Source organism: Abramis brama, assembly GCF_963993115.1.
Source record: "Abramis brama genome assembly, chromosome: 6".
NCBI classification, from domain to species: Eukaryota; Metazoa; Chordata; class Actinopteri; order Cypriniformes; family Leuciscidae; genus Abramis; species Abramis brama.
The window spans coordinates 40,990,464-41,009,175 of NC_139968.1; the positions used below are offsets into that span (position 1 = coordinate 40,990,464).

An 18,712-nucleotide genomic window follows, 5' to 3' on the forward strand; every position below is an offset into this window, starting at 1 on the left:
ATACTTCTTGAATTGCAAAAACAGAATAAAATGGGTTTAGTTCTAATATTTGTATAATTTTATATAAAAATAAATGGTGTATAATTACATTTTTAGAAGTTATGAGATGTTTCCTGCTTCCTTTTTGACATTAATTTAATCCCTCGCCATAGCAAAACCGTTTGAGATATTCAATATCCGTTCACAATTTAGCATCTTTAATGTATTTTCATAATGTTGAAAAAGTTTGGTGGGAATAAAATAAATAGTTTAAGAGGAGTAGCTAAAAATTCAGAGGCTGATTTTAAAAAAAAATCCACATTCAGACCAAAATATCTGACTTCCTCATGGCCGGAGCTAATGAATGTAAATTAGAAAGTTGTCCGGCTTGATGAGAAAAATATACAAACTAATTTTTTTTTACTGTATTTAAAACTAACCCCCCCACTTTTGTCAAAAGCATGTTGAAAGTGACACACTTCCTGCTGCCAGTTGGTGGCGCTATAACTTTGACTCACAATAGTTACATCCATCTGATCGGCCTCTTACCACGAACACACTGCTGAAGTTTCATCAAGATCAGTTAATGTATGCAGAAGTTATTCCACTTCGTGTTTCTCTTTTCTCGCCATAAATTCGATTCCTCGCCACGGCCAAACCGTTCGAGATATCAAAAATCCGTCCGCAATTTAGCATCCTCAAAGTCTTGACTACATGCACACCGAGTTTGGAGGGGACACGGTGAATTTTCTAGGAGGAGTATTTCACATTCCACAGCAAGTGTTTTCCAAACAACCCATAATAGCAGACTTCCTGTTGGGCTGGCGTAAAACTTGACCGGGGGAAAGTTGTTTGGCACGATGAGATCTATATGTGTACCGAGTTTCATATTAATTCATGCAAGCGTGTTTGATATATGGACCAAGTTTTAGAACCCCGTTCAAGGGGGCGCTGTTGAGCCCCCCAGCCACGCCCGGGTACCAGCTTCTGCCCGTCCCTGATGGCAGGGGGTTCTGACTTGTGTGCAAAGTTTCAAGAGTTTTTGAGCACGTTAAGGACCCCAAAAGCCCCTGAAACCTTGATTAACAATATAAAAGCAATAGTTAAATCCCCCCCTCCCCTCACACACACAGAGACACAGAGAGAGGGAGAGAAAATTCTTCAGAAAATCCACATTCAAACCAAAATATCTCTCTTCCTGTTGGTCGGAGATAGTTAATGTCAATTAGAAAGTTGTCCGTCTTGATGAGAACAATACACATACCAAGTTTTGTTGCTGTTGATAAAACTAACCCCCCCACTTATGACTAAAGGCGGCGCTACTGAGCCCCTCACCACGCCCGTTTCTGAAACTTTGCACATGTCTATGGGCTAATAAATGTGATGTGTCTGTCGAGTTTCATCCAATTTCAAGTATGTTAAGAGTCTCAAAAGCATCAAAAAAGAATATTAAAGTTTGAAGCGTTGCCATGGCAACAGTATTAAAGATATCAAAAATCCTTTCACAGGTCTACATCTGCCGTGTGTTTACATTATACACAAAGTTTGAAGCAAATCGGGTAAAAATAAGAGGGTGATTTCAAAGAATTTTTAAAGTAACACACTTCCTGCTGCCAGTTGGTGGCGCTATAACTTTGACTCACAATAGTCACATCAATGTGATCGGCCTCTGACAACGAACACACTGCTGAAGTTTCATCAAGATCAGTCAATTTATGCAGAAGTTATAACACATTTCCTGTTTCTCTTTTCTCGCCATAAATTCGTTTCCTCGCCACGGCCAAACCGTTCGAGATATCAAAAATCCGTCCGCAATTTAGCATCCTCAATGTTTTGACTTCATGCACACCGAGTTTCGAGGGGATTGGATGAATTCTCTAGGAGGAGTATTTCAAATTCCAGAGCGTACGTTTTTCAAACAACCCATAATAGCCGACTTCCTGTTGGGCGGAGCTAATAACATAGAGTGCGGAAGTTGTTCGGCCTGATGAGATCTATATGTGTACCGAGTTTCATACTAATACGTTCTTGTATGTGTCCAAGATTTCAGATTGCATTCTAGGTGGCGCTGTTGAGCACCCCTGCCACGCCCGGGTACCAGCTTCAGCTCGGCCCTATTGGCCGCGGGTTCTGACCTGTGTGCAAAGTTTCATGAGTTTTCGAGCATGTTAAAGGCCCCAAAAGCCCCCGAACCCTTGAACAACAATAATAAATATAGCTGCGAGCAGCGATTACGGGCCCAAGCCGGTGGCACCGCAACCCCGGTGCCTTTAGGTAACCGCCGGCTTGGGCCCTCCATCGCTGCTCGCAGCTATATTTATATATATATATATATATATATATATATATATATATACATACATACATACATACATACATACACACACATACATATATATGTATATATATATATATATATATATATATATATATATATATATATATATATATATATATATATATATATATATATATTATTGTTCAAAAGTTTGGGGTCAGTAAGATTTTTAATGTTTTTAGGAGAAGTCTCTTCTGCTCACCAAGGCTGCATTTATTGATTAAAAATACAAACAAAAACAGTAATATTGTGAAATATTATTCCAATTTAAAACAGCTGTTTTCAATTTTTAAATATTTCACATAGTAATTAATTTCTGTGATCAAAGTTGAGTTTTCAGCATCATTACTCCAGTCTTCAGTGTCACATGATCCTTCAGAAATCATACTAATATGATGATTGATGCTCAATAAATATTCATTATTATTTTCAATGTTGAAAACAGTTGTGTACAGATTTTTTTTTTCAAAATGCTTTGATGAATGTTAAGTTCAAAAGAACAGCATATATTTCAAATATATATATTTTTAACATTATAAATGTCTTTACTGTAACTGTTGATCAGTTTAACTCATCCTTCATAAATAAAAGTACTGATTTATTTTATTTATTTCCCCCAAAAATAAAATTGTAATTATTACTAACCCAAAACTTTTGAGCGGTAGTGTTTAACGTTACAAAAGCTTTAGATTTCAGATAAATGCTGTTCTTTTGAACTTTCTATTCATCAAAGACTGTACACAACTGTTTTCGACATTTAAAATAATAATGAATGTTTCTTGAGTATCAATCATCATATTAGAATAATTTCTGAAGGATCATGTGACAGTGACGACTGGAGTAATGATGCTGAAAACTCAGCTTTGATCACAGGAATAAATAACAGTTTAAAATATATTAAAATAGAAAGCAGCCGTTTTAAATTGGAATAATATTTTACAATATTACTGTTTTTGTTTGTATTTTTAATCAAATAAATGCAGCCTTGGTGAGCAGAAGAAACTTCTCTGTTATGTGCGCGCCACAGACTGCACGCACGTCCGCTTAGAGTTCCGCCTTTTGCCTTCCGTCAATATTACGTTATTAGAAAAATATTTTTTTAGAGAATCGATTTTTTGACATTTGTGAATCGATTCAGAATCGTCCACGTCCGCATCGCGATGCATCTAAGAATACATTTTTTCTCCCACCCCTAGATTTCATACAACAGGTTAATAAACAGTTACAATTAAGTCACTTACATTTTAGATTCAATGTTGACTGTTTTTGTTCTGTTTCAGCAGCGAAAATAGTTAAACAAAGATCACGGCAGAACCATCACGTGTTTTCTCATAACTGAACGATTCAGCATTTTTAACGAATCGGTTGACTCAAAGATTGAATGATCAATCCATAAACATCTGTCTTAATCATGATCGACTCATTCGAACGAATCGTTTGAACGAATGAATCAATGACTCGCTTATTAAGATGGATGCCTGGCGACACCTAATGGCGGTTTAGTGTTGTTTAAAAGCATCATTCTTTCCCACATGTGTGTGATTTGTGTGTGCAACATTATCATTATTTTTCTTTCACTATTATATTAGCGATTTAAAAGCACCCACTCGTGTCACACGTCGATTAACCGGTGGGAAAATATCCTCAGACACATACCTAATAAATGTATATTTAAATACAATATTGGCCTACCTGGTAAAAAGTTTTATATACTATTTTGATGTCCTTTTGGACACAAGAGGGCAGTATAGCCCTATGTTTGCTTTTTTGTTGAACCAATAGCACTAAATAGCCTGTTTTAACTTTTTCATTCTTCTTGAATTGCAAAAACAGAATAAAATGGGTTTAGTTGTGATATTTGTATTCTTTTATATAGAAATAAATGGTATATAATTACATTTTTAGAAGATTTTTAGTGTTTCCTTTTTGGACATTACTTTAATCCCTCGCCATAGCAAAACCATTTGAGATATTTATTATCCATTCACAATTTAGCATATTTAATGTAGTTTCATCATGTTGAAAAAGTTTGGTACGAATAAAATAAATAGTTTAAGAGGAGTGGCTAAAAATTCAGAGGCTGATTTTGCAAAAAAATTCACATTCAGACCAAAATATCTGACTTCCTGATGGCCAGAGCTATTGAATGTAAATTAGAAAGTTGTCCGGCTTGATGAGAACAATATACAAACTGTTTTTTCTTTACTGTAGTTAAAACTAACCCCCCCACTTTTGTCAAAAGCATGTTGAAAGTGACACACTTCCTGCTGCCAGTTGGTGGCGCTATAACTTTGACTCACAATAGCTACATCCATCTGATCGGCCTCTTACCACGAACACACTGCTGAAGTTTCATCAAGATCAGTTAATGTATGCAGAAGTTATTCCACTTCCGTGTTTCTCTTTTCTCGCCATAAATTCGATTCCTCGCCACAGCCAAACCGTTCGAGATATCAAAAATCCGTCCGCAATTTAGCATCCTCAAAGTCTTGACTACATGCACACCGAGTTTGAAGGGGACACGGTGAATTTTCTAGGAGGAGTATTTCACATTCCACAGCAAGCGTTTTCCAAACAACCCATAATAGCCGACTTCCTGTTGGGCTGGCGTAAAACTTGACCGGGGTAAAGTTGTTCGGCCCGATGAGATCTATATGTGTACCGAGTTTCATATTAATTCATGCGAGCGTGTTTGATATATGGATCAAGTTTTAGAACCCCGTTCAAGGGGGCGCTGTTGAGCCCCCCAGCCACGCCCGGGTACCAGCTTCAGCCCGGCCCTGATGGCCGTGGGTTCTGACCTGTGTGCAAAGTTTCAAGAGTTTTTGAGCACGTTAAGGACCCCAAAAGCCCCTGAAACCTTGATTAACAATATAAAAGCAATAGTCAAATCCCCCCCTCCCCTCACACACACACAGACACAGAGAGAGGGAGAGAAAATTCTTCAGAAAATCCACATTCAAACCAAAATATCTCTCTTCCTGTTGGTCGGAGATGGTTCATGTAAATTAGAAAGTTGTCCGTCTTGATGAGAACAATACACATACCAAGTTTTGTGATTCTAGGAAAAACTAAGCCCCCATTTTTGACTAAAGGTGGCGCTACTGAGCCATTCCACCACGCCCGTTTCTGAAACTTTGCACATGTCTACGGGCTAATAAATGTGATGTGTCTGTTGAGTTTCATGCAATTTCAAGTATGTTAAGAGTCTCAAAAGCATCAAAAAATAATATTAAAGTTTGATGCGTTGCCACGGCAACAGTATCTAAGATATCAATAATCCTTTCACAGGTTTACATCTGCCGTGTGTCTACATTGTACGCATAAAGTTTGAAGCAAATCGGGTAAAAATAAGACACTGATTTCAAAGCATTTTGAAAGTGATGTACTTCCTGCTGCCTGTTGGTGGCGCTATAACTTTGACTCACAATAGTCACATCCATGTGATCGGCCTCTTACAACGAACACACTGCTGAAGTTTCATCAAGATCAGTTAATGTATGCAGAAGTTATAACACACTTCCTGTTTCATGTTTTCGCCATAAATTTGTTTCCTCGCCACGGCCAAACCGTTCGAGATATCAAAAATCCGTCCGCAATTTAGCATCCTCAATGTCTTGACTTCATGCACACCGAGTTTGGAGGCGAATCGATGAATTCCCTAGGAGGAGTACATTAAATTCCACAGCATGCGTTTCCAAACAACGCTAAATAGCCAACTTCCTGTTTGGCTGGCGTAAAACTTAGAGCACGAAAGTTGTTCGGCCCAATGAGATCTATATGTGTACCGAGTTTCATATTATTACATGCAAGCGTGTTTGATTTATGGACACGTGTTTGGATCCCGTTCCAGGGGGCGCTGTCGAGCCCCCCTGCCACGCCCGGGTACCAGCTTCAGTCCGGCCCTGATGGCCGCGGGTTCTGACGTGTGTGCAAAATTTCAAGAGTTTTCGAGCATGTTAAGGGCCCCAAAAGTGCCCGAAAGGTTGACAAAATAATAATAATAATAATAAATATAGCTGCGAGCAGCGATTACGGGCCCAAGCCGGTGGCACCGCAACCCCGGTGCCTTTAGTTACCTAAAGGCACCGGGGTGGCGGTACCGCCGGCTTTGGCCCTCCATCGCTGCTCGCAGCTATATTTATATATATATATATATATATATATATACACACACACACATATATATATATATATATATATATATATATATATATATATATATATATATATATATATATTATTGTTCAAAAGTTTGGGGTCAGTAAGATTTTTAATGTTTTTAGGAGAAGTCTCTTCTGCTCACCAAGGCTGCATTTATTGATTAAAAATACAAACAAAAACAGTAATATTGTGAAATATTATTCCAATTTAAAACAGCTGTTTTCAATTTTTAAATATTTTACATAGTAATTCATTTCTGTGATCAAAGTTGAGTTTTCAGCATCATTACTCCACTCTTCAGTGTCACATGATCCTTCAGAAATCATACTAATATGATGATTGATGCTCAATAAATATTCATTATTATTTTCAATGTTGAAAACAGTTGTGTACAGATTTTTTTTTTTTTCAAAATGCTTTGATGAATGTAAAGTTCAAAAGAACAGCATATATTTCAAATATATATATTTTTAACATTATAAATGTCTTTACTGTAACTGTTGATCAGTTTAACTCATCCTTCATAAATAAAAGTACTGATTTATTTTATTTATTTCCCCAAAAAATAAAATTTTAATTATTACTAACCCAAAACTTTTGAGCGGTAGTGTTTAACGTTACAAAAGCTTTAGATTTCAGATAAATGCTGTTCTTTTGAACTTTCTATTCATCAAAGACTGTACACAACTGTTTTCGACATTTAAAATAATAATGAATGTTTCTTGAGTATCAATCATCATATTAGAATAATTTCTGAAGGATCATGTGACAGTGACGACTGGAGTAATGATGCTGAAAACTCAGCTTTGATCACAGGAATAAATAACAGTTTAAAATATATTAAAATAGAAAGCAGCTGTTTTAAATTGGAATAATATTTTACAATATTACTGTTTTTGTTTGTATTTTTAATCAAATAAATGCAGCCTTGGTGAGCAGAAGAAACTTCTCTGTTATGTGCGCGCCACAGACTGCACGCACGTCCGCTTAGAGTTCCGCCTTTTGCCTTCCGTCAATATTACGTTATTAGAAAAATATTTTTTTAGAGAATCGATTTTTTGACATTTGTGAATCGATTCAGAATCGTCCACGTCCGCATCGCGATGCATCTAAGAATAAATTTTTTCTCCCACCCCTAGATTTCATACAACAGGTTAATAAACAGTTACAATTAAGTCACTTACATTTTAGATGCAATGTTGACTGTTTTTGTTCTGTTTCAGCAGCGAAAATAGTTAAACAAAGATCACGGCAGAACCATCACGCATCACGTGTTTTCTCATAACTGAACGATTCAGCATTTTTAACGAATCGGTTGACTCAAAGATTGAATGATCAATCCATAAACATCTGTCTTAATCATGATCGACTCATTCGAACGAATCGTTTGAACGAATGAATCAATGACTCGCTTATTAAGATGGATGCCTGGCGACACCTAATGGCGGTTTAGTGTTGTTTAAAAGCATCATTCTTTCCCACATGTGTGTGATTTGTGTGTGCAACATTATCATTATTTTTCTTACACTATTATATTAGCGATTTAAAAGCACCCACTCGTGTCACACGTCGATTAACCGGTGGGAAAATATCCTCAGACACATACCTAATACATGTATATTTAAATACAATATTGGCCTACCTGGTAAAAAGTTTTATATACTATTTTGATGTCCTTTTGGACACAAGAGGGCAGTATAGCCCTATGTTTGCTTTTTTGTTGAACCAAATAGCACTAAATAGCCTGTTTTAACTTTTTCATTCTTCTTGAATTGCAAAAACAGAATAAAATGGGTTTAGTTGTGATATTTGTATACTTTTATATAGAAATAAATGGTATATAATTACATTTTTAGAAGATTTTTAGTGTTTCCTTTTTGGACATTATTTAATCCCTCGCCATAGCAAAACCGTTTGAGATATTTATTATCCATTCACAATTTAGCATATTTAATGTAGTTTCATCATGTTGAAAAAGTTTGGTACGAATAAAATAAATAGTTTAAGAGGAGTGGCTAAAAATTCAGAGGCTGATTTTGCAAAAAAATCCACATTCAGACCAAAATATCTGACTTCCTGATGGCCAGAGCTATTGAATGTAAATTAGAAAGTTGTCCGGCTTGATGAGAACAATATACAAACTATTTTTTCTTTACTGTAGTTAAAACTAACCCCCCCACTTTTGTCAAAAGCATGTTGAAAGTGACACACTTCCTGCTGCCAGTTGGTGGCGCTATAACTTTGACTCACAATAGCTACATCCATCTGATCGGCCTCTTACCACGAACACACTGCTGAAGTTTCATCAAGATCAGTTAATGTATGCAGAAGTTATTCCACTTCCGTGTTTCTCTTTTCTCGCCATAAATTCGATTCCTCGCCACAGCCAAACCGTTCGAGATATCAAAAATCCGTCCGCAATTTAGCATCCTCAATGTCTTGACTACATCCACACCGAGTTTGAAGGGGGCACGGTGAATTTTCTAGGAGGAGTATTTCACATTCCACAGCAAGCGTTTTCCAAACAACCCATAATAGCCGACTTCCTGTTGGGCTGGCGTAAAACTTGACCGGGGTAAAGTTGTTCGGCCCGATGAGATCTATATGTGTACCGAGTTTCATATTAATTCATGCGAGCGTGTTTGATATATGGATCAAGTTTTAGAACCCCGTTCAAGGGGGCGCTGTTGAGCCCCCCAGCCACGCCCGGGTCCCAGCTTCAGCCCGGCCCTGATGGCCGTGGGTTCTGACCTGTGTGCAAAGTTTCAAGAGTTTTTGAGCACGTTAAGGACCCCAAAAGCCCCTGAAACCTTGATTAACAATATAAAAGCAATAGTCAAATCCCCCCCTCCCCTCACACACACACAGACACAGAGAGTGAGAGAAAATTCTTCAGAAAATCCACATTCAAACCAAAATATCTCTCTTCCTGTTGGTCAGAGATGGTTCATGTAAATTAGAAAGTTGTCCGTCTTGATGAGAACAATACACATACCAAGTTTTGTTACTGTTGATAAAACTAACACCCCCACTTATGACTAAAGGTGGCGCTACTGAGCCCCTCACCACGCCCGTTTCTGAAACTTTGCACATGTCTACTGGATAATAAATGTGATGTGTCTGTCGAGTTTCATGCAATTTCAAGTATGTTAAGAGTCTCAAAAGCATAAAAAAAGAATATTAAAGTTTGATGCGTTGCCACGGCAACAGTATCTAAGATATCAATAATCCTTTCACAGGTTTACATCTGCCGTGTGTCTACATTGTACACATAAAGTTTGAAGCAAATCTGGTAAAAATAAGACAGTGATTTCAAAGCATTTTAATAGTGATGTACTTCCTGCTGCCTGTTGGTGGCGCTATAACTTTGACTCACAATAGTCACATCTGTGCGATCGGCCTCTTACAACGAACACACTGCTGAAGTTTCATCAAGATCAGTTAATGTATGCAGAAGTTATAACACACTTCCTGTTTCATTTTTTCGCCATAAATTCGTTTCCTCGCCACGGCCAAACCGTTCGAGATATCAAAAATCCGTCCGCAATTTAGCATCCTCAATGTCTTGACTTCATGCACACCGAGTTTGGAGGCGAATCGATGAATTCCCTAGGAGGAGTACATTAAATTCCACAGCATGCGTTTCCAAACAACCCTAAATAGCCGACTTCCTGTTGGGCTGGCGTAAAACTTGACCGGGGGAAAGTTGTTCGGCCCGATGAGATCTATATGTGTACCGAGTTTCATATTAATTCATGCAAGCGTGTTTGATCTATGGACCAAGTTTTGGGACCCCTTTCAAGGGGGCGCTGTTGAGCCCCCCTGCCACGCCCGGGTACCAGCTTCAGCCCGTCCCTGATGGCAGGGGGTTCTGACTTGTGTGCAAAGTTTCAAGAGTTTTTGAGCATGTTAAGGACCCCAAAAGCCCCTGAAACCTTGATTAACAATATAAAAGCAATAGTCAAATCCCCCCTCCCCTCACACACACAGAGACACAGAGAGAGGGAGAGAAAATTCTTCAGAAAATCCACATTCAAACCAAAATATCTCTCTTCCTGTTGGTCGGAGATAGATCATGTAAATTAGAAAGTTGTCCGTCTTGATGAGAACAATACACATACCAAGTTTTGTTGCTGTTGATAAAACTAACCCCCCCACTTATGACTAAAGGTGGCGCTACTGAGCCCCTCACCACGCCCGTTTCTGAAACTTTGCACATGTGTACGGGCTAATAAATGTGATGTGTCTGTCGAGTTTCATGCAATTTCAAGTATGTTAAGAGTCTCAAAAGCATAAAAAAATAATATTAAAGTTTGATGCGTTGCCACGGCAACAGTATCTAAGATATCAATAATCCTTTCACAGGTTTACATCTGCCGTGTGTCTACATTGTACACATAAAGTTTGAAGCAAATCTGGTAAAAATAAGACAGTGATTTCAAAGCATTTTAATAGTGATGTACTTCCTGCTGCCTGTTGGTGGCGCTATAACTTTGACTCACAATAGTCACATCTGTGCGATCGGCCTCTTACAACGAACACACTGCTGAAGTTTCATCAAGATCAGTTAATGTATGCAGAAGTTATAACACACTTCCTGTTTCATTTTTTCGCCATAAATTCGTTTCCTCGCCACGGCCAAACCGTTCGAGATATCAAAAATCCGTCCGCAATTTAGCATCCTCAATGTCTTGACTTCATGCTGACCGAGTTTGGAGGAGATTGGATGAATTCTCTAGGAGGAGTACATTAAATTCCACAGCATGCGTTTCCAAACAACCCTAAATAGCCGACTTCCTGTTGGGCTGGCGTAAAACTTAGAGCACGAAAGTTGTTCGGCCCGATGAGATCTATATGTGTACCGAGTTTCATATTATTACATGCAAGCGTGTTTGATTTATGGACACGTGTTCGGATCCCGTTCCAGGGGGCGCTGTCGAGCCCCCCTGCCACGCCCGAGTACCAGCCTCAGCCCGGCCCTGATGGCCGCGGGTTCTGACCTGTGTGCAAAGTTTCAAGAGTTTTCGAGCATGTTAAGGGCCCCAAAAGTGCCCGAAAGGTTGACAAAATAATAATAATAATAATAAATATAGCTGCGAGCAGCGATTACGGGCCCAAGCCGGTGGCACCGCAACCCCGGTGCCTTTAGTTACCTAAAGGCACCGGGGTGGCGGTACCGCCGGCTTTGGCCCTCCATCGCTGCTCGCAGCTATATTTATATATATATATATATATATATATATATATATACATACACACACATACATATATATGTATATATATATATATATATATATATATATATATATATATATATATTATTGTTCAAAAGTTTGGGGTCAGTAAGATTTTTAATGTTTTTAGGAGAAGTCTCTTCTGCTCACCAAGGCTGCATTTATTGATTAAAAATACAAACAAAAACAGTAATATTGTGAAATATTATTCCAATTTAAAACAGCTGTTTTCAATTTTTAAATATTTTACATAGTAATTCATTTCTGTGATCAAAGTTGAGTTTTCAGCATCATTACTCCACTCTTCAGTGTCACATGATCCTTCAGAAATCATACTAATATGATGATTGATGCTCAATAAATATTCATTATTATTTTCAATGTTGAAAACAGTTGTGTACAGATTTTTTTTTTTTTCAAAATGCTTTGATGAATGTAAAGTTCAAAAGAACAGCATATATTTCAAATATATATATTTTTAACATTATAAATGTCTTTACTGTAACTGTTGATCAGTTTAACTCATCCTTCATAAATAAAAGTACTGATTTATTTTATTTATTTCCCCAAAAAATAAAATTTTAATTATTACTAACCCAAAACTTTTGAGCGGTAGTGTTTAACGTTACAAAAGCTTTAGATTTCAGATAAATGCTGTTCTTTTGAACTTTCTATTCATCAAAGACTGTACACAACTGTTTTCGACATTTAAAATAATAATGAATGTTTCTTGAGTATCAATCATCATATTAGAATAATTTCTGAAGGATCATGTGACAGTGACGACTGGAGTAATGATGCTGAAAACTCAGCTTTGATCACAGGAATAAATAACAGTTTAAAATATATTAAAATAGAAAGCAGCTGTTTTAAATTGGAATAATATTTTACAATATTACTGTTTTTGTTTGTATTTTTAATCAAATAAATGCAGCCTTGGTGAGCAGAAGAAACTTCTCTGGTATGTGCGCGCCACAGACTGCACGCACGTCCGCTTAGAGTTCCGCCTTTTGCCGTCCGTCAATATTACGTTATTAGAAAAATATTTTTTTAGAGAATCGATTTTTTGACATTTGTGAATCGATTCAGAATCGTCCACGTCCGCATCGCGATGCATCTAAGAATAATTTTTTTCTCCCACCCCTAGATTTCATACAACAGGTTAATAAACAGTTACAATTAAGTCACTTACATTTTAGATGCAATGTTGACTGTTTTTGTTCTGTTTCAGCAGCGAAAATAGTTAAACAAAGATCACGGCAGAACCATCACGCATCACGTGTTTTCTCATAACTGAACGATTCAGCATTTTTAACGAATCGGTTGACTCAAAGATTGAATGATCAATCCATAAACATCTGTCTTAATCATGATCGACTCATTCGAACGAATCGTTTGAACGAATGAATCAATGACTCGCTTATTAAGATGGATGCCTGGCGACACCTAATGGCGGTTTAGTGTTGTTTAAAAGCATCATTCTTTCCCACATGTGTGTGATTTGTGTGTGCAACATTATCATTATTTTTCTTACACTATTATATTAGCGATTTAAAAGCACCCACTCGTGTCACACGTCGATTAACCGGTGGGAAAATATCCTCAGACACATACCTAATACATGTATATTTAAATACAATATTGGCCTACCTGGTAAAAAGTTTTATATACTATTTTGATGTCCTTTTGGACACAAGAGGGCAGTATAGCCCTATGTTTGCTTTTTTGTTGAACCAAATAGCACTAAATAGCCTGTTTTAACTTTTTCATTCTTCTTGAATTGCAAAAACAGAATAAAATGGGTTTAGTTGTGATATTTGTATACTTTTATATAGAAATAAATGGTATATAATTACATTTTTAGAAGATTTTTAGTGTTTCCTTTTTGGACATTATTTAATCCCTCGCCATAGCAAAACCGTTTGAGATATTTATTATCCATTCACAATTTAGCATATTTAATGTAGTTTCATCATGTTGAAAAAGTTTGGTACGAATAAAATAAATAGTTTAAGAGGAGTGGCTAAAAATTCAGAGGCTGATTTTGCAAAAAAATCCACATTCAGACCAAAATATCTGACTTCCTGATGGCCAGAGCTATTGAATGTAAATTAGAAAGTTGTCCGGCTTGATGAGAACAATATACAAACTATTTTTTCTTTACTGTAGTTAAAACTAACCCCCCCACTTTTGTCAAAAGCATGTTGAAAGTGACACACTTCCTGCTGCCAGTTGGTGGCGCTATAACTTTGACTCACAATAGCTACATCCATCTGATCGGCCTCTTACCACGAACACACTGCTGAAGTTTCATCAAGATCAGTTAATGTATGCAGAAGTTATTCCACTTCCGTGTTTCTCTTTTCTCGCCATAAATTCGATTCCTCGCCACAGCCAAACCGTTCGAGATATCAAAAATCCGTCCGCAATTTAGCATCCTCAATGTCTTGACTACATCCACACCGAGTTTGAAGGGGGCACGGTGAATTTTCTAGGAGGAGTATTTCACATTCCACAGCAAGCGTTTTCCAAACAACCCATAATAGCCGACTTCCTGTTGGGCTGGCGTAAAACTTGACCGGGGTAAAGTTGTTCGGCCCGATGAGATCTATATGTGTACCGAGTTTCATATTAATTCATGCGAGCGTGTTTGATATATGGATCAAGTTTTAGAACCCCGTTCAAGGGGGCGCTGTTGAGCCCCCCAGCCACGCCCGGGTCCCAGCTTCAGCCCGGCCCTGATGGCCGTGGGTTCTGACCTGTGTGCAAAGTTTCAAGAGTTTTTGAGCACGTTAAGGACCCCAAAAGCCCCTGAAACCTTGATTAACAATATAAAAGCAATAGTCAAATCCCCCCCTCCCCTCACACACACACAGACACAGAGAGGGAGAGAAAATTCTTCAGAAAATCCACATTCAAACCAAAATATCTCTCTTCCTGTTGGTCAGAGATGGTTCATGTAAATTAGAAAGTTGTCCGTCTTGATGAGAACAATACACATACCAAGTTTTGTTGCTGTTGATAAAACTAACACCCCCACTTATGACTAAAGGTGGCGCTACTGAGCCCCTCACCACGCCCGTTTCTGAAACTTTGCACATGTCTACTGGATAATAAATGTGATGTGTCTGTCGAGTTTCATGCAATTTCAAGTATGTTAAGAGTCTCAAAAGCATAAAAAAAGAATATTAAAGTTTGATGCGTTGCCACGGCAACAGTATCTAAGATATCAATAATCCTTTCACAGGTTTACATCTGCCGTGTGTCTACATTGTACACATAAAGTTTGAAGCAAATCTGGTAAAAATAAGACAGTGATTTCAAAGCATTTTAATAGTGATGTACTTCCTGCTGCCTGTTGGTGGCGCTATAACTTTGACTCACAATAGTCACATCTGTGCGATCGGCCTCTTACAACGAACACACTGCTGAAGTTTCATCAAGATCAGTTAATGTATGCAGAAGTTATAACACACTTCCTGTTTCATTTTTTCGCCATAAATTCGTTTCCTCGCCACGGCCAAACCGTTCGAGATATCAAAAATCCGTCCGCAATTTAGCATCCTCAATGTCTTGACTTCATGCACACCGAGTTTGGAGGCGAATCGATGAATTCCCTAGGAGGAGTACATTAAATTCCACAGCATGCGTTTCCAAACAACCCTAAATAGCCGACTTCCTGTTGGGCTGGCGTAAAACTTAGAGCACGAAAGTTGTTCGGCCCGATGAGTTCTATATGTGTACCGAGTTTCATATTATTACATGCAAGCGTGTCTGATTTATGGACAAGTGTTCGGATCCCGTTCCAGGGGGCGCTGTCGAGCCCCCCTGCCACGCCCGGGTACCAGCTTCAGTCCGGCCCTGATGGCCGCGGGTTCTGACCTGTGTGCAAAATTTCAAGAGTTTTCGAGCATGTTAAGGGCCCCAAAAGTGGCCGAAAGGTTGACAAAATAATAATAATAATAATAATAATAATAATCCTACCGAAAACAATAGGGCCTTCGCCCTTTCAGGGCTTGGGCCCTAATAATAATCCTACCGAAAACAATAGGGCCTTCGCCCTTTCAGGGCTTGGGCCCTAATAATAATAATAATCCTACCGAAAACAATAGGGCCTTCGCCCTTTCAGGGCTTGGGCCCTAATAAAAATAATCCTAACGAAAACAATAGGGCCTTCGCCCTTTCAGGGCTTGGGCCCTAATAATCCTACCGGAAACAATAGGGCCTTCGCCCTTTCAGGGCTTGGGCCCTAATAATCCTACCGGAAACAATAGGGCCTTCGCCCTTTCAGGGCTTGGGCCCTAATAAATAATCCTACCGGAAACAATAGGGCCTTCGCCCTTTCAGGGCTTGGGCCCTAATAATCCTACCGAAAACAATAGGGCCTTCGCCCTTTCAGGGCTTGGGCCCTAATAATAATAATCCTACCGAAAACAATAGGGCCTTCGCCTTTTCAGGGCTTGGGCCCTAATAAAAATAATCCTAACGAAAACAATAGGGCCTTCGCCCTTTCAGGGCTTGGGCCCTAATAATCCTACCGGAAACAATAGGGCCTTCGCCCTTTCAGGGCTTGGGCCCTAATAATCCTACCGGAAACAATAGGGCCTTCGCCCTTTCAGGGCTTGGGCCCTAATAAATAATCCTACCGGAAACAATAGGGCCTTCGCCCTTTCAGGGCTTGGGCCCTAATAATCCTACCGAAAACAATAGGGCCTTCGCCCTTTCAGGGCTTGGGCCCTAATAATAATAATAATAATAATCCTACCGAAAACAATAGGGCCTTCGCCCTTTCAGGGCTTGGGCCCTAATTAATATCAACTTTCTGACAGTGTGTGGGACATCCGACTACTTTCCAAGAAGTGGCACAACTGATTTACAAATATCGCGATAAATATGTACAGGAATTGAGGCAGTGGCCAATGACAGCACTAGGAGTAAAAGCTGCAGGATTGTGTACGAGTATACAAATATGTACGAGTATCATACGGATTTGACAACTTGTTAAATCTTGTGAATTATTAAGACTTTCAGACTATGTTTGTACTGATTGGGCTATGGGTTTTGTGAGAAAAGTTTTAAGAAACAACAAATGCTTGATAAAATGTTTGATTTAGGGTTAAAACCAACACATACATACCATTGTGAATATTTGCCTTTGCAGCTGTCCGTCTCCTCCGTTTACTTCTCCTCAAACAATAATGGGCCGACTGAGTCCGAAAGGCCCTTTTGGTCTTTTCAGCTGAAAAAAGAGAAAAGAAAATATCATTATGTATAATAATATATAGGATTATTTAAAGGGAAAAGTACTGATTTACCTTACAAATATTGGATGTTACATTATAAAGCATTAAAAGCATAGCAAGTGTTGTGGTTAATATGCATTTACAACAAATATCACTTTAAAACTATCAATACTGAGGTAAAAGCATGGTAAGTTTTTTGAGTACTGTCCTTTGCTACACCAATCACAGTAAAACTAAGGTTACTGAGGTTTAAAGCATGGTAAGTTTTGCGGTTACTGTGCATTTACAATAAGTATCACATTAAAACTACCAATAGTGTGGTAAAAGCATGGTAAGTTTTGTGATTACTGTCTTTTTACTACACTTATCACAGTAAAACCAATCCCAGATAGCAAGCCAACATTGAATAAACATTGTTTTTCCATCTGAATCATCATTATGGTTGATATTGAAATTTCAATGCAAAATAAATGTTGAATCACCATTACCATATCGATGAAAACCTGATGTTATTAATGTTGATGGCAACAATATTGGAACAACATTGATCTATAGTTATCTTTATGATTGATTAAGCATTGATATTTGGTTTACCGGGCGATCGCTGAATGTGTTGAAAAGTCATTGATTTATAGTTGACCGGGAAACGACGCTGTTGTTGAAGAGTCATCGGCATATAGTTGACCGGGAAATATGATTGAAAATGCATCGATATATAGTTGACCGGGAAATATGATTGAAAATCCATCGATTTTTGGTTGACCGGGAGATCAACACCAACGTACTGCATCGGACACAGCTCATTTCTGGACCTTGGCACAAGCGTACAGGTAAGCTTGCTTAATGTTCGATATGAATTAATTGTACCAAATCAAATACTGTTAGGTTGATCGTTAACATGATGGTTAGTGTAGTAACCGACGCAGTGCTGCTGTCACTGAAATTTTTGTTTTGTTTTACCAATGTGTCAAAATCTGCCAAAAGTAGGCCTACTTCACGGTTCTCTTCTAGGTTATAAAGTTAGCAAACCCTCCGAGTCCCGTCTATTTTTGTGATAGCTAGCTCAAACTACATGTCTGCTGTACCCATTGCTAGTGTCGTGAAATCTATTAACACAGCACCGCTATTTCTTCTGTTCTGACCGTCGGAGAACACCGGCGGAACCAACGCTAGCATACTGCTCTACCTAGCGCTACCCACAGAAGTGACCGCGGCGGGCCAGAATTACACAGAAGACATGAAAGTTACCTTTACTTTATTCAATGCAGAACTGTCTCGAGTTGTAACGTTAGCTGGAAATGCCGATTAGACCATCTCGTCGTAATACAAATCCAAAATATTAATAATCCTCAAGCAGGGCTGCGATATGCGTGCGATACAGTTTTATAACTCCATTGTGTTTGTTTTCAGAAATGATAACAGTCGGTTTATACTAGTGCTTATGCGATATCACGATTTTTGATGATCTGCACCTTTTCTGAGCGCGGGGAAGCGCGCGTGCCGTGCGCGCACTGTTATTACAGCGCCTGACAACCAGGCCTGGCGTCAAGGGGGGGCTTGTATGGAGTGAAAACAGTCTCAAAACCTTCCACAAATGCACGCGAGAGATCCACATGTGCGCGCAGCAATCCACAAATGCACGCGAGAGATCCACATGTGTGCAAAGCAATCCACAATTGCACGGCGAGAGATCCACATGTGCGCGCAGCAATCCACAAATGCACGCGAGAGATCCACACACGCAAAGCAATCCA

The 18,712-nt window shown here is 38.6% G+C and overlaps 1 long non-coding RNA gene across 1 annotated transcript in view; it reads right to left on the reverse strand.

Moving 5' to 3' along the window:
* Window positions 1-18,505, reverse strand: part of LOC311084248 — a 37,630-nt gene extending 19,125 nt beyond the window's left edge. The window contains exons 1-2 of the long non-coding RNA XR_014606475.1: window positions 18,207-18,505; window positions 16,853-16,954 (exon numbers count right to left, since the gene is read on the reverse strand). This is a non-coding gene — a long non-coding RNA (uncharacterized lncRNA). The remainder of the gene's footprint in view (window positions 1-16,852; window positions 16,955-18,206) is intronic.
* Window positions 18,506-18,712: the final 207 nt, after the last annotated feature.